The sequence below is a fragment of the Balaenoptera physalus genome (genome assembly GCF_965194825.1).
Source record: "Balaenoptera physalus genome assembly, chromosome: 2".
NCBI classification, from domain to species: domain Eukaryota; kingdom Metazoa; phylum Chordata; class Mammalia; order Artiodactyla; family Balaenopteridae; genus Balaenoptera; species Balaenoptera physalus.
In genome coordinates, this window is record NC_138883.1 from 121,058,832 (window position 1) to 121,074,172 (window position 15,341).

The window sequence follows — 15,341 nt, forward strand, 5'->3', positions numbered from 1 at the left end:
TTTTTTTAATTTATTTTATTTTTTATTATTTTTGGCTGCATTGGGTCTTTGTTGCTGCGTGTGGGCTTTCTCTAGTTGTGGCGAGCAGGGGCTACTCTTCGTTGTGGTGCACAGGCTTCTCATTTCATTGGCTTCTCTTGTTTCAGAACTCACGCTCTAGGCATGTGGGCTCAGTAGTTGTGGCTTGTGGGCTCTAGAGCCCAGGCTTAATAGTTGTGGCACATGGGCTTAGTTGCTCTGCGGCATGTGGGATCTTCCCAGACCAGGGATTGAAACTGTGTTCCTTGCGTTGGCAGGCAGATTCTTAACCATTGTGCCACCAGGGAAGTCCTCTCATTGAGGTTTTAATTTCAATTTCCCTAAGTTGAAAAAGTGGTTGCCCATTTTTTGATTGGGTTGTCTTCCTTTTATTTCATTTGTAAGAGTTATTTATATCATCTGGATACAAGTCTCTAATCAGATATATGATTTGTAAATATGTTCTCCCATTCTGTGGCTTGCCTTTTCATTTTCTTAATTTTTTTAATTGAAAATGTTTTAAATATTGATAAAGTCTAATTTGTCAATTTTTTCTTTTATGAATTGTGCTCTTGCTGTCATATCTAAGAAATCTTTGCCTAACCCAAAGTCACAAAGATTTTCTTCTAGAAGTTTTATAGTTTTAGCTCTTACATTTAGGTCTGTGATGTATTTTGAGTTAATTTTTCTGTATGCTTTAAGGTAAAGGTATAAGTCTGTTTTCTGCACATGGATATTCAAATATCCCAGTACCATTTGTTGAAAAGACTATCTTTTCCTCACTGAATTACCTTGGTTCTTTTGTCAAAATAATATAAGGGTTTATTTTCAGTGTACAGTTCTTGATCTGTAGATTCGGCACATTCCCTATCAGTATCCCAACAGCATTTTAAAAATAGCAATTGGCAAGCTAATTCTAGAATTTATATAGAAAGGCAAAGGACCTAGAATAACCAAAACAATTTAGAAAAAGAAGAACAAAGCTAGAGGACTTAACACTACCTGATTTCAAAATTTGCTGTTGTAGTAATAAGGGAGTGTGCTTATTTCCAGGAAGAAAAGAGAAATGCCAACTTTAGGCCACTGTCTTTATTTTTGAATTCTTTTCCAGTATGGTTTATTACAAGATATTGAATATTGTTTATGTATTTTATATATAGTAGTTTGTGTCTGCTAATCCCAAACTCTTAATTCACCCCCCCCACCTTTCCCCTTGGTAACCATAAGTTTGTTTTCTATGTCTGTGAGTCTGTTTCTGTTTTGTAAATAAGTTCATTTGTATCATTTTTTAGATTCCACATATAAGTGATATCACATGATATTTGTCTTTCTTTGACTTACTTCACTTAGTGTGATAATCTCTAGGTCCAGCCATGTTGCTGCAAATGGCATTGTTTCATTCTTTTTTATGGCTGAATGGTATTCCATTGTGTTTATGTACCACATCTTCTTTATTCATTCAACTGTCATCGGACATTTAGGACATTTACTTATTCCATAAATAGGACATTTATTTATTTCATAAATAGTGCTGCTATGAACATTGGGGTGCATGTATCTTTTCAGATTATGGTTTTCTCTGGTTATATGCCCAGCAGTGGGATTGCTGGAACATATGGTAACTCTGTTTTTAGTCTTTGAGGAACCTCCATTCTGTTTTCCATAGTGTCTGCACCCATTTACATTCTTACCAGCAGTGTAGGAGGGTCCCCTGTTCTCCACACCCTCTCCAGCACTTATTATTTGTAGACTTTTTAATGATGGCCATTCTGACTGGTGTTGGGTGATGTCTCATTGTAGTTTTGATTTGCATTTCTCTAATAATTGGCAATGTTGAGCATCTTTTCATGTGCCTATTGGCCATCTGTATGTCTTCTTTGGAGAAATGTCTGTTTAGGTCTTCTGCACATTTTTTGATTGGGTTTTTCTTGATATTGAGTTGATTGAGTTTTTTGTATATTTTGGAAATTAATAGACCACTATCTTTAAAGCAGAAGTTTCTCTGTTTAATTTCTTGTTATCAGGACTGTAATCTATTTTGGATATTGCAAAGGCATAACCATCATAGGCATTGAAAAATTTCAGAAAGTTTTCTGGTTGATGGGTTTTTATCTTTTTGAGATAAGACTAGTGGCAGCTAACATTCTTTTCTTGTGTTTGGGAGGTGAACCAGAAGAACCTGTAGAACCTGTAAGAATGAGATTTAAAGGTGTGTAACTGGCCAGTACATTCTTTTGTGCAGTTCATTCCATCCAGAATTATTTTTTAGAGTTTATGAAACACACACTTCTATTCAGCTTATGTTTAAGAAGATGAAGCTTGAGGTGTTGATAATTTTTCTGCCTTATTTATATAAATTAAAATGAAATATGGGAAGATTGATAAGCTCTTTTAAGAAATTCCCTTGATAATTATTAAAAAGCTTGTCATTTTTTAGTAAAACATAAGAAATTACAAGTCAGTCTAGCAGTCAACTATCAGCAAAAAATTCATAACAAAATATTTGTTAAACATCTACTGTTAATAAGGCAGTAGGCCATATTTATCCTAGAGGGATAAAGATAAGTAAGACACTATTCCTCTTTCAGGAAACCTATAGTCTAGTTAAGGAAATAAAGCATATTCATATAGAGACTAAAGAGAAATCCAGGGTAGTAAATTAAGAAAGTTATTGAGTTTCTCCTTTTTATCTTTTCTCTAGGTGATTCATTCTCCATTTTTCTTCCAGTGAATTCCTTAGAGTTTTATTCCCTTCATCAACCTGGTAGTACCCTGTGGATATGTTCTAGTTGCAGTCCTAAAAGATATTATACAGCACAGAATACCATAGACATTCAAATTGTAGACTAATATGATGGTTCTCAAAGTGCCAAACTAGCACCATACCATCCTCTGGGAACTTGTTATAAATGCAAATTTTCAGACCCCACACCAGATCTACTGAATTAGAAACTCTGAGGGTAGGGCCTAGCAGTCTATTCTTTAACAGACCTTCCAGATAATTCTGATGCTTGCTGGTTTATCCCTTCACCTGTTGACGGACATTTGGGTTTTTCCAGTTTGGGGCTGTTACGAATAATGCTACTGTGAATACTCATGTACACATCACTGTGCAGATGTGCTTTTTACTCCTCTTGGGTAAATATGTGAGAGTGGAATTTCTGGGTCATATGGTTGGTTTATTAGTTATCTTTTGCTGCAAACAAATACTCAGAGGCTAAAAACAACAAAAATTTATCATCTCACAATTTCTTTAGGTCAGGAATCCAGGAATGACTTAGCCAGATAGTTCTGGCTCAGGGTCGGTCAAGGTGTCAGTCAGGACTTGTGCTCATCTCAAGGATGACTGGGGGGAAATCCACTTCCAAGCTCACACATGTGGCTATTGTCAGGCCTCAGTTCCTTGTCATGTGAGCCTCTTTATCAGATCTGCCTCGTGACGTGGCAGCTGGATTCCCCCAGAGTAAAGAAATCTAAAAGAGGGAAAAAGAGACATCTAAGACGAAAGCCACAATCTTTATAATCTAGTCTTGAAAGCAGCATGTCATTACTTCTGCCGTATCTGCCGTATCTGTTCTGTAGAAGTAAGTCAGTAAGTCCAGCCCACCCTGAAGGGGAGAAGGTTATACAAGAGTGTGAGTATCAGGAAGTGGTGTTCATTGGGATGCACCTTAAAGGCTTTCCACCACAATAGATGTCTGCTCAAATTTCTAAGAAATTGTCACACTGTTTCCCAAAGTCTTAATACCACTTTACACTCCCACTGGTGATGATGAGAGTTACCGTTGTTCCACATCCTTGCTGACATCTGATATGGACAGCCTTTTTAATTTTAGGCATTCTAATAGGGATGTAGATTTTCATTGTGCTTTTATGTTGCCTTTGTCTGGTGATTAATGATGTTGAGCATGTGCTTATTATTTATTCATATGTCTTTGGTAAAATGACTTCACATTTTTTTTTGCCCATCTTTTAACTGAGCTGTCTTATTATTGAGTTGGAAGAGTTCATTTATATATATATATATAAACATATATAAAAACATAAAATATATAAATATAAAATGCAAATCCTTTGTCAGATACATTTATAGGAAATATCTTCTCCCACTTTGTGGCTTGCCTTTTCATTGTCTTAATGGTGTCTTTCAAAGAGCAAAAGTTTTGGGACTTCCCTGGTTAAAACTCCATGCTCCCAATGCAGGGGGCATGGGTTCGATCCCTGGTCAAAGAACTAAGATCCCGCATGCCACGCAGTGTGGCCAAAAACCAGCAACAACAACAAAGAGCAAAAGCTTTTATTTGCTCAAGTCTAATTTATCCATTTTTTTTCTTTTATGGTTCATACTTTTTATGTTCTAAGAAATCTGCTTTCTCCAAAGTTGCAAAGATTTTTGGAGATTTTCTTTTTATTAGTGTGAACTGATGGAGGATTGGGAACCTCTCAATAATGTTATAGCAAAATACTATAACAACTAACTATTTTTTTTAACATCTTTATTGGAGTATAATTGCTTTACAATGGTGTGTTAGTTTCTGCTTTATAACAAAGTGAATCAGTTATACATATACATATGTTCCCATATCTCTTCCCTCTTGCATCTCCCACCCTCCCTATCCCTCCCCTCTAGGTGGTCACAAAGCACCGAGCTCATCTCCCTGTGCTATACAGTTGCTTCCCACTAGCTATCTATTTTACGTTTGGTAGTGTATATATGTCCATGCCACTCTCTCACTTTGTCACAGTTTACCGTTCCCCCTCCCCGTATCCTCAAGTCCATTCTCTAGTAAGTCTGTGTCTTTATTCCCGTCTTGCCACTAGGTTCTTCATGAACTTTTTTTTTCCCCCCTTAGATTCCATATATATTTGTTAGCTTACTGTATTTGTTTTTTTCTTTCTGACTTACTTCACTCTGTATGACAGACTCTATAACTCCATCCACCTCACTACAAATAACTCAATTTCGTTTCTTTTTATGGCTGAGTAATATTCCATTGTATATCTGTGCCACATCTTCTTTATCCATTCATCCTATGATGGACACTTAGGTTGCTTCCATGTCCTGGCTATTGTAAATAGAGCTGCAGTGAACATTTTGGTACATGACTCTTTTTGAATTATGGTTTTCTCAGGGTATATGCCCAGTAGTGGGATTGCTGGGTCGTATGGTAACAAGTAACTATTTTTATAATTCATGTATGTGTAATATGTAGAAACTGCTTTGTATGGCTATACATTTGCTGTTGAACTTTTCATGTTTCTCATCAACTAGACTATATGCTTCTTAAGAGTAGGAAATGATTTAACTCTTGCGATTCTTTTGTTGTCTGCTACAGAGTAGGGACTCAGTAAGTATTTGTTGGTTTGAATTATGTATTTTGAATTTAAATAGAAGTGGGATATTTATGTGTAAGAGTTCAAAAGTGGAGCTTATAAGAATGATTAGGGCTGTAAATAAAAAATGAGAGTTTTTTCCATAGAGGAATAATTGAAGCCATGGGAATGGACTAGATCTCCAAGGGAGAGAATGTACAGAGTTGAACCTTGGAGATAGCACCTTTAAGCTATAATCAACAAGGATGCTTTATTTGATCTGCTCTTAAGAGGAAGGATGAATTTGGTTCAGTTATTTGCGTTTTTCCTGACATCTCTGCTTGTACTATATCTATGCCATTGAATATTAAAATAATATTTTCAGTTCGAATAGTAAGAATAAAATCTTTCAGTAGTCAAAAATTCATCCAGTTCAAGTACTGAATTATGAGGAAGCTTTAATTTGGCCTTAAGGCCAAATTTTAGCAATGTTTTCAATTAATTATATCTAATTGGTAATAGTATTTATTTATTTATTTATTTTTGGCTGCATCGGGTCTTTGTTGCTGCACGCGGGCTTTCTCTAGTTCCGGCGAGCAGGGGCTACTCTTCGTTGCAGTGCAGGGGCTTCTCATTGCAGTGGCTTCTCTTGTTGCGGAGCACGGGCTCTAGGCACGCGGGCTCAGTAGTTGTGGCGCACAGGCTTAGTTGCTCCGTGGCATGTGGGATCTTCCTGGACCAGGGCTCGAAGCCGTGTCCCCGGCATTGGCAGGCAGATTCTTAACCACTGTGCCACCAGGGAAGTCCCGGTAATGCTACTGAATTCAGAATGCTGCTTTTGCATTGTACATTGTTTTAAGTTACAAGCCCAGTGCTTCTTAATGTAGAGTCTGGGTATTTGGATGCTATTCTCTCTCTTTAGATGTTTCATCCTTGAGGTGTTTTTTTTTTTTTTTGGCTGCATTGGGTTTTTGTTGCTGCGTGAAATTTTTAGAGCAATTTTAGGTTAACAGCAAAATTGAGCAGAAAATACATGGAGTTCCTATATGTTTCCTGCTTCTATACATGCACAGCCTCCCCAGCTATAAACATCACATTGACACATCATTATCACCCAGAATCCATGGTTTATATTAGGGTCCACTCTTGGTGGTGTACATTCTCTCAATTTTGACAAATGTATAATGACATGTATCTACCATTATAATATCCTGTAGAATAGTTTCATTGCCCTAAAAATCCTCTGTGCTCTGCCTATTCATCCCCCCCTCCCCTGTAACTGCTGGCAAATACTGATCTTCATACTGTCTCCATAGTTTTGCCTTTTCCAGAATGTCATATAGTTGGAATCATACATCGTGTAGCCTTTTCAGGTTGGCTTCTTTCACTTAGTAATAATGCACTTAGGGATCCTCTATGTCTTTTCATGGCTTGATATTGCATTTCTTTTTAGCACTGAATAATATTCCATTGTCTGGATGTAGCACAGTTTAATTACCTGTTTTTCTACTGAAAGACATCTTGCTTGCTTCAGAGTTTTGACAGTTATAAATAAAGCTACTATAAACATTAATGTACAGGTTTTTGTGTGGACATAAGTTTTCAACTCCTTTGGGTAAATACCAAGGGATGCAATTACTGGATCTTATGGTAAGAGTTATGTTTAGTTTTGTAAGAAACTGCCAAATTGTCATGCAAGTGGATGCACCCTTTTACCTTCCCACCAGCAATGAATAAGAGTTCCTGGGACTTCCCTGGTGGTCCAGTGGTTAAGACTCCATGCTTCCCCTGCATGGGGCACAGGTTCGATCCCTGGTCTGGGAAGTTCTTCCACGTGCCGGTGCAGTGTGGCCAAAAAAAAAAGAGTTACTGACATTCCACTTCCTCACTAGCATTTGGTGTTGTCACTGTTCTGGATTTTTGCCTTTCTAATAGGTGTGTAGTTGTATCTCGTTGTTTTAATTTGCAGCTCCCTGATTATATATGATGTTGAGAATCTTTTCTTACGCTTATTTGCCATCTGTATATTTCCTCTGGAGAGATGTCTGTTAAAGCCTTTTGCCCACTTTTTAATTGGTTTGATCATTTTCTTATATGAATTTTAAGAGTTCTATGTATATTTTGGATAACAATCCTCTATCAGGTATGTCTTTTGCAAATGTTTTTTCCCAGTCTGTGGCTTGTGTTCTCATTTTCTTGACAGTGCCTTTTGTAGAGCAGAGTTTTCTTTTCCAGCTTTATCAAGGCATTATTGACAAATAAAATTGTAATATACTTAAAGTATACAATGTGATGATTTGATATATGTGTGCATTGTGAAAGGATTTTCAAAATCGAGTTAACACATCCATCACCTCATATCATATTTACATTTTCTTAAAATGAGAACCCTTAAGTTCTACTCTCTTAGCAAATTTAAGTTATACAATACTGTATTATCAACTATAGTTGCTTTGTTATACATTAGATCCTCAGACCTTATTATCTTACAACTGAAAGTTTATACCCATTTACCACCTTTCCTCATTTCCCCTACCCCCAACTCCTGGCAACCATTGTTCTATTCTCTGTTTCTATGAGTTTGATTTTATAATTAAAAAAAACTTATTTTTAGACGCTACATATAAGTGATACCATGCAGTATTGGTCTTTCTCTGTCTGGCATAGTTTACTTAGCATAATGCCCTCCAGGTTCATCCGTGTTGTTGCTAAAGGCAAGATTTCCTTCTTCTTTTTTTTTTTTTTGGAGTATAGTTGCTTTACAATATTGTTAGTTTACACTGTACAGCAAAGTGAATCAGCTATACGTATACATATATCCCCTCTTTTTTGGATTTCCTTCTCATTTAGGTCACCACAGAGCACTGAGTAGAGTTCCCTGTGCTATACAGTAGGTTCTCATTAGTTATCTATTTTATACATAGTATCAGTAGTGTATATATGTCAATCCCAATCTCCCAGTTCATCACACCACCACCACCTGCCCCGCCCCACCCCTGCTTTCCGCCTTGGTATCCATACGTTTGTTCTCTACGTCTGTGTCTTTATTTCTGCTTCGTAAATAAGATCATCTATACCAATTTTTTCAGATTCCACATATATGTGTTAATATACGATATTTGTTTTTCTCTTTCTGACTTACTTCACTCTGTATGACAGTCTCTAGGTCCATCAATGTCTCTAAAAATGACCCAATTTCATTCCTTTTTATGGCTGAGTAATATTCCATTGTATATATGTGCCACATCTTCTTTATCCATTCATCTATTGATGGACTTTAGGTTGCTTCTGTGTCCTGGCTATTGTGAATAGTGCTGCAGTGAACACTGGGGTGCATGTGTCTTTTTGAATTATGGTTTTTTCTAGTTATGTGCCCAGTAGTTGGATTGCTGGGTCATATGGTAGTTCTATTTTTAGTTTTTTAAGGAACCTGCATACTGTTCTCCATAGTGGCTGTATCAATTTACATTCCCACCAACAGTGCAAGAGCGTTCCCTTTTCTCTACACCCTCTCCAGCATTTGTTGGTTGTAGATTTTCTGATGATGCCCATTCTAACTGGTGTGAGGTGATACCTCATTGTAGTTTTGATTTGCATTTCTCTAATAATTAGTGATGTTGAGCAGCTTTTCATGTGCTTCTTGGCCATCTGTATGTGTTCTTTGGAGAAATGTCTATTTAGGTCTTCTGCCCATTTTTGGATTGGGTTGTTTGTTTTTTTAATATTGAGCTTCATGAGCTGTTTATATGTTTTGGAGATTAATCCTTTGTCCTTTGATTCGTTTGCAAATATTTTCAGGTATAGAAGACAAACTTATTGTTACCCAAGGGGAAAAGGGGGAGGGATAAATTTGGAATTTGGGATTAACAAATACAGACTACTATATATAAAATAGATAAATAACAAGGACCTACTATATAGCACAGGGAACTATATTCAATATCTTGTAATAACCTATAATGGCAAAAAATCTGAAAAAGAACAGATACATATATGTGTAACTGAGTCACTTTGCTGTATACCTGAGACATTGTAAATCAACTATACTTCAATAAAAAAATAAAAGTTAAAAAGATAGTGATTATTATTGATATGCTGAATTCGGTAATAGCTCTAGATTTGAGCAGGAGGTAGAAAGAGCTTTGGAAAGGATGTCTAAGAAAATGAAAGAAGACTACATGTAATAAATAGTATGATTAGGAAGCTGAATGTCTGAGGGCTGGGGCTGCAGGCCACAAGGCTAGGGCTGTTGCTGTGCAGGGTGGGCACCAGGCCGGTGTCGTCAGGAGGAACATTCTTGGGGTTGTCCTGTGCCCAGGTGAGGACTCATCCTGGTATGCCCTATGTACCTAGGAAAAGCTGCCCTGTCCCTGCCCTCCACTTTGCCCAGGAGGGTGGGTGAGTATGGGCATTGCAGTACGCTCTGGAACTGCCCCCTGAGCCTCTGAATCAGGCCCTGGTTGCGTGCCCGCTCTGGTGAGCACTCTGTCCTCATGAAAGCCCCAGGGCTGGCTCCTCCCGCACTCCTGTATTACACACTTGATTGTAGACATGCAGTAACTTCCTATGCCTCCTCGGGCTAATGCCGGGCCAACCCAAGACTGAAACCCAGGTGTCCAGGATCCTAAAGAAAAGCATAACTAATCATCACAGTTTGCATGTTCCTCCCAAGTGTTGGCCTAGAGACCCAGTAGGTGTGGCAGCTCTTAAGCCGAAGCAACTGCCACAGAAACAGAAGACGACTCCTTTCTCTAGTGGTTTCTGCTTCTCGTTCCTATTACTATCTTTGGCCCAGGGACATGGCAGGTCCAACGTCAGAAGTGGAAGCTAAAGTTGATCACAGAGCTAGAGTCTAGAGTGGTGGCCAAGCCCATCTCAGTGCCAGCAGACCCAATGGAACTGAAAAATCTGGAGTACAGGCCAGTGAAGGTCAGGAGGCACTTTGACCACTCCAAGTTGCTGTCATGATGTTTTGGACCATGGTGAACCCTGCCCAGGAGGCTGGCCTACTGGCTTTCTTTGTTCGGTGGTGCTACCTTTTTACTGTGCTGACCTGGGAATTACCATCCTGCTAAACAGGCGGTTTGTGCCCAGGAAGAAAGTGAATCCTGACACATGGTGTAAAGGGCAGATTGAGAGAGAAGTGGACCTAGTCACGATGGTGAGGCTGACAGAAACCAGGAAACCCTTTGTCTCTGAGAATAATCCAGACAGGAACCACTGGCATTACCACGACCTGGAGACCACGTCCAGGCTGCAGACCCCATTTTCACTGATGCTAACTTCCAGAGCACAGTTCTTAAAAGACCTATTGGAGGGCAAACTAGAGTCACTCTGAGGAATGAGCACCTGCAGTACATCATTCACCTGGTACAGACTCTGTGCAGCCACGTCATACCTGTGGTTTAAGAAATTCCTACCTTGGACTCCTGGTGTGTGAAGAGATTAGCTGATGAGCCCTGTCCCTGAATAATTAGGAAGTCACAGAGTAAACATTTCAAGAGATTTGATTTTATGCTAGATCATGTGCTATCGGTATAAATAAATCTCTACACTACAAAAAAAAGCAGCTGAATACTTGAGATGTTATGATAAAGCACATTATTTTTCAGTCGTCTCGCCTGCCCCCCTAAAAGAAGGAAACTCTAAACTCTAAAGCTGTGCAAAAAAAACAAGATACAAATAAGATGCAAATTCAAATATAGTATGATTTTAATCAACCTAGAGTTTAAGAAAAGATAATTTATTTTATCTTGCTTTGGGAATATTATCTTATGAATGGCCCAGGTATTGTGACACTGAAACAAGAGAAGGAAATGTTATTCTTTCACACTGCATGGATCTGCTGTGAATACTATTTACAGTTATATTGACAAAACTGTAGTTTATTGGTTTTCAAGTTTTACATCTAGAGGCAAAGTTATGAAAACACTTCACTAAGGTCACAGACAAGAATGTAAATGTTAAAAACCTTCATGATGTAGGAGTCAAGGTATAGCTGCTAAGGCAGAAAGAGGAAGTGGGGAGAGAAAAGGTGGAAGCAAAGTTAGCAGTACAGTTACTTATTTTACATGTTAAGAAGTTAGTCTGTGAATTGACTCAAGTTCATTGATGAGCACAGAAGTATATTATTTAAAATTACAGATATAACAAAGAGAAGAAATAGATAATAGTGTAACTTATCAAACATTCAAATTAAAGAGGTAGAGGGTAGTGTAAGAGAGCTGAAGACTCATCTTTCATCGCTGGGAGTTAGATGTTGTCTAGAGTGCTAAATCTAGAAATAGAGAGGATAAGCATTTTGAATTATGGAAGAAGAGCTTGCCATTGATCATATTTGTTCTTCTCTTATTTCTCTGATAATTTCTTAATGGGCTCCTTCTCCAGCCATTAAATGTTGATATTTTCCAGGGATCAGTCCATGGCCTCTGTCTCACACATGTGCACACTCTGAGCTAATGACTTCAGCAACCACCTGTGGAATTTGAGTCCCAAATCTCTTATCTCTAACCTCATTCTTATCGTACATTCAAGATCTGCATTTTCAGGCATTTCCTTCTACATGTCCCAGTAGCATTTTAAATTTAACATGTCTCGAGAGAAATCATTATCTTACTCATGACATCTGTTTTGGTATTCCTTTATTTTGTTTTTACAGCTTTATTGAAACATAATTTATATACCATAAAGTGCACCTATTTTAGCTCTATCAATGACTCTTATCAAATTTGCGACCGCCTCAACAATCCACTTGTAGAATATTTCCATCATTCTAAAAACATCGTTTTTGCTCATTTGAATAATTTCCTTTTCCCAGCCCCAGTCCTAAGCAATCATTAATCTATTCCTGTCTCTTTTGATTTGCCTTTTCTAAAGATTTCTTATAAATGGAATCATACAATATGTGGTTTATGTGACTGGCTTCTTTCACTTAGCATGTTTTGTTTTAATTTTTTTTAAACTTAAAGGATATGTTATTGGTTATAAATGTCTAGGTTCAAAATTCTTTACCTTTAACACTTCAAATGTTATCCCATTGTCTTCTTTTTTTTTAACATCTTTATTGGAGTATAATTGCTTTACAATGGTGTGTTAGGTTCTGCTCTATAACAAAGTGAATCAGCTATTTATATACATATATCCCCATATCTCCTCTCTCTTGCATCTCCCTCCTGCCCTCCCTATCCTGCCCCTCTAGGTGGTCACAAAGCACCGAGCTGATCTCCTTGTGCTATGCGGCTGCTTCCCACTAGCTATCGATTTTACATTTGGTAGTGTATATATGTCCATGCCACTCTCTCACTTCATCCCAGCTTACCCTTCCCCCTCCCCGTGTCCTCAAGTCCATTCTCTACATCTGCGTCTTTATTCCTGTCCTGCCCCTAGGTTCTTCAGAACCTTTTTTTTTTTTTAAGATTCCATATATTTCTGTTAGCATATGGTATTTGTTTTTCTCTTTCTGACTTACTTCACTGTGTATGACAGACTCTAGGTCCAGCCACCTCACAACAAATAACTCAATTTCATTTCTTTTTATAGCTGAGTAATATTCCATTTGTATATATGTGCCACATCTTCTTTATCCATTCATCTGTGATGGACACTTAGGTTGCTTCCATGTCCTGGCTATTGTAAATAGAGCTGCAATGAACATTGTGGTACATGACTCTTTTTGAATTATGGTTTTCTCAGGGTATATGCCCAGTAGCGGGATTGCTGGGTCATATGGTAGTGCTACTTTTAGTTTTTTAAGGAACCTGCATACTGTTCTCCATAGTGGCTGTATCAATTTACATTCCCACCAACAGTGAAAGAGGGTTTCCTTCTCTCCACAACTTCTCCAGCATTTATTGTTTGTAGATTTTTTGATGATGGCCATTCTGACAGGTGTGAGGTGATACCTCATTATAGTTTTGATTTGCATTTCTCTAATGATTAGTGATGTTGAGCATCCTTTCATGTGTTTGTTGGCAATCTGTATATGTTCTTTGGAGAAATGTCTATTTAGGTCTTCTGCCCATTTTTGGATTGGGTTGTTTGTTTTTTTGATATTGAGCTGCTGGTAAATTTTGGAGATTAGTCCTTTGTCAGTTGCTTCATTTACAAATATTTTCTCCCATTCTAAGGGCTGTCTTTTCGTCTTCTTTATGGTTTCCTTTGCTGTGCAAAAGCTTTTAAGTTTCATTAGGTCCCATTTATTTATTTTTGTTTTTATTTCCATTTCTCTAGGCAGTGGGTCAGTAAGGATCTTGCTGTGATTTATGTCATAGAGTGTTCTGCCTATGTTTGCTTCTAAGAGTTTTAAAGTGTCTGGCCTTACATTTAGGTATTTAATCCATTTTGAGTTTATTTTTGTGTATGGTGTTAGGGAGTGCTCTAATTTCATTCTTTTACATGTAGTTGTCCAGTCTTTCCAGCATCACTTATTGAAGAGGCTGTCTTTTCTCCATTGTATGTTCTTGCCTCCTTTGTTGTAAATTAGGTGCCCATATGTGCGGGGGTTTATCTCTGGGCATTCTATCCTGTACCATTGATCTATATTTCTGTTTTTGTGCCAGTACCATACTGTCTTGATTAGTGTAGCTTTGTAGTATAGTCTGAAGTCCAGGAGCCTGATCCCTCCAGCTCTTTTTTTCTTTCTCAAGATTGCTTTGGCTATTTGGGGTCTTTTGTGTTTCCATACAAATTGTGAAATTTTTTGTTCTAGTTCTGTGAAAAATGCCAGTGGTAGTTTGGTAGGGATTGCATTGAATCTGTAGATTGCTTTGGGTAGTATAGTCATTTTCACAATGTTAATTCTTCCAGTCCAAGAACATGGTATATCTCTCCATCTGTTTGTATCATCTTTAATTTCTTTCATCAGTGTCTTATAGTTTTCTGCATACAGGTCTTTTGTCTCCTTAGGTAGGTTTATTCCTAGGTACTTTATTCTTTTTCTTGCAATGGTAAATGGGAGTGTTTCCTTAATATCTCTTTCAGATTTTTCATCATTAGTGTATAAGAATGCAAGAGACTTCTGTGCATTACTTTTGTATCCTGCTACTTTACCAAATTCATTGATTAGCTCTAGTAGTTTTCTGGTAGCATCTTTAGCATTCTGTATGTATAGTATCATGCCATCTGCAAACAGTGACAGCTTTACTTCTTTTCCGATTTGGATTCCTTTTATTTCTTTTTCTTCTCTGATTGCTGTGGCTAAAACTTCCAAAACTATGTTGAATAATAGTGGTGAGAGCAGACAACCTTGTCTTGTTCTTGATCTTAGAGGAAATGGTTTCAGTTTTTCACCATTGAGAATGATGTTGGCTGTGGGTTTGTCATATATGGCCTTTATTTTGTTGAGGTAAGTTCCCTCCATGCCTACTTTCTAGAGGGTTTTTATCATAAATCGGTGTTGAATTTTGTCAAAAAGCTTTTTCTGCATCTATTGAGATGATCATATGGTTTTTCTCCTTCAATTTGTTAGTATGGTGTATCACATTGATTGATTTGTGTATATTGAAGAATCCTTGCATTCCTGGGATAAACCCAACTTGATCATGGTGTATGATCCTTTTAATGTGCAGTTGGATTCTGTTTGCTAGTATTTTGTTGAGGATTTTTGCATCTATGTTCATCAGTGATATTGCCCTGTTGTTTTCTTTCTTTGTGACATCTTTGCCTGGTTTTGGTATCAGGGTGATGGTGGCCTCGTAGAATGAGTTTGGGAGTGTTCCTCGATCTGCTATATTTTGGAAGAGTTTGAGAAGGATGGGTGTTAGCTCTTCTCTAAATGTTTGATAGAATTCGCCTGTGAAGCCATCTGGTCCTGGGCTTTTGTTTGTTGGAAGATTTTTAATCACAGTCTCAATTTTAGTGCTTGTGATTGGTCTGTTCATATTTTCTATTTCTTCCTGGTTCAGTCTTGGAAGGTTTGCTTTTCTAAAAATTTGTCCATTTCTTCCAGGTTGTCCATTTTATTGGCATATAGTTGCTTGTAGTAATCTCTCATGATCCTTTGTATTTCTGCA

The 15,341-nt window shown here is 37.7% G+C and overlaps 1 protein-coding gene and 1 pseudogene across 9 annotated transcripts in view; both read left to right on the forward strand.

Moving 5' to 3' along the window:
• The window catches only part of NRG4 (neuregulin 4), a 133,916-nt gene that overhangs the window by 30,864 nt on the left and 87,711 nt on the right, over positions 1-15,341 (forward strand). The window lies entirely within an intron of this gene.
• LOC309656356 (surfeit locus protein 1 pseudogene) lies at positions 5,889-14,928 on the forward strand (annotated as a pseudogene). Its single transcript has one exon. The product of its transcript is annotated as a surfeit locus protein 1 pseudogene (transcript).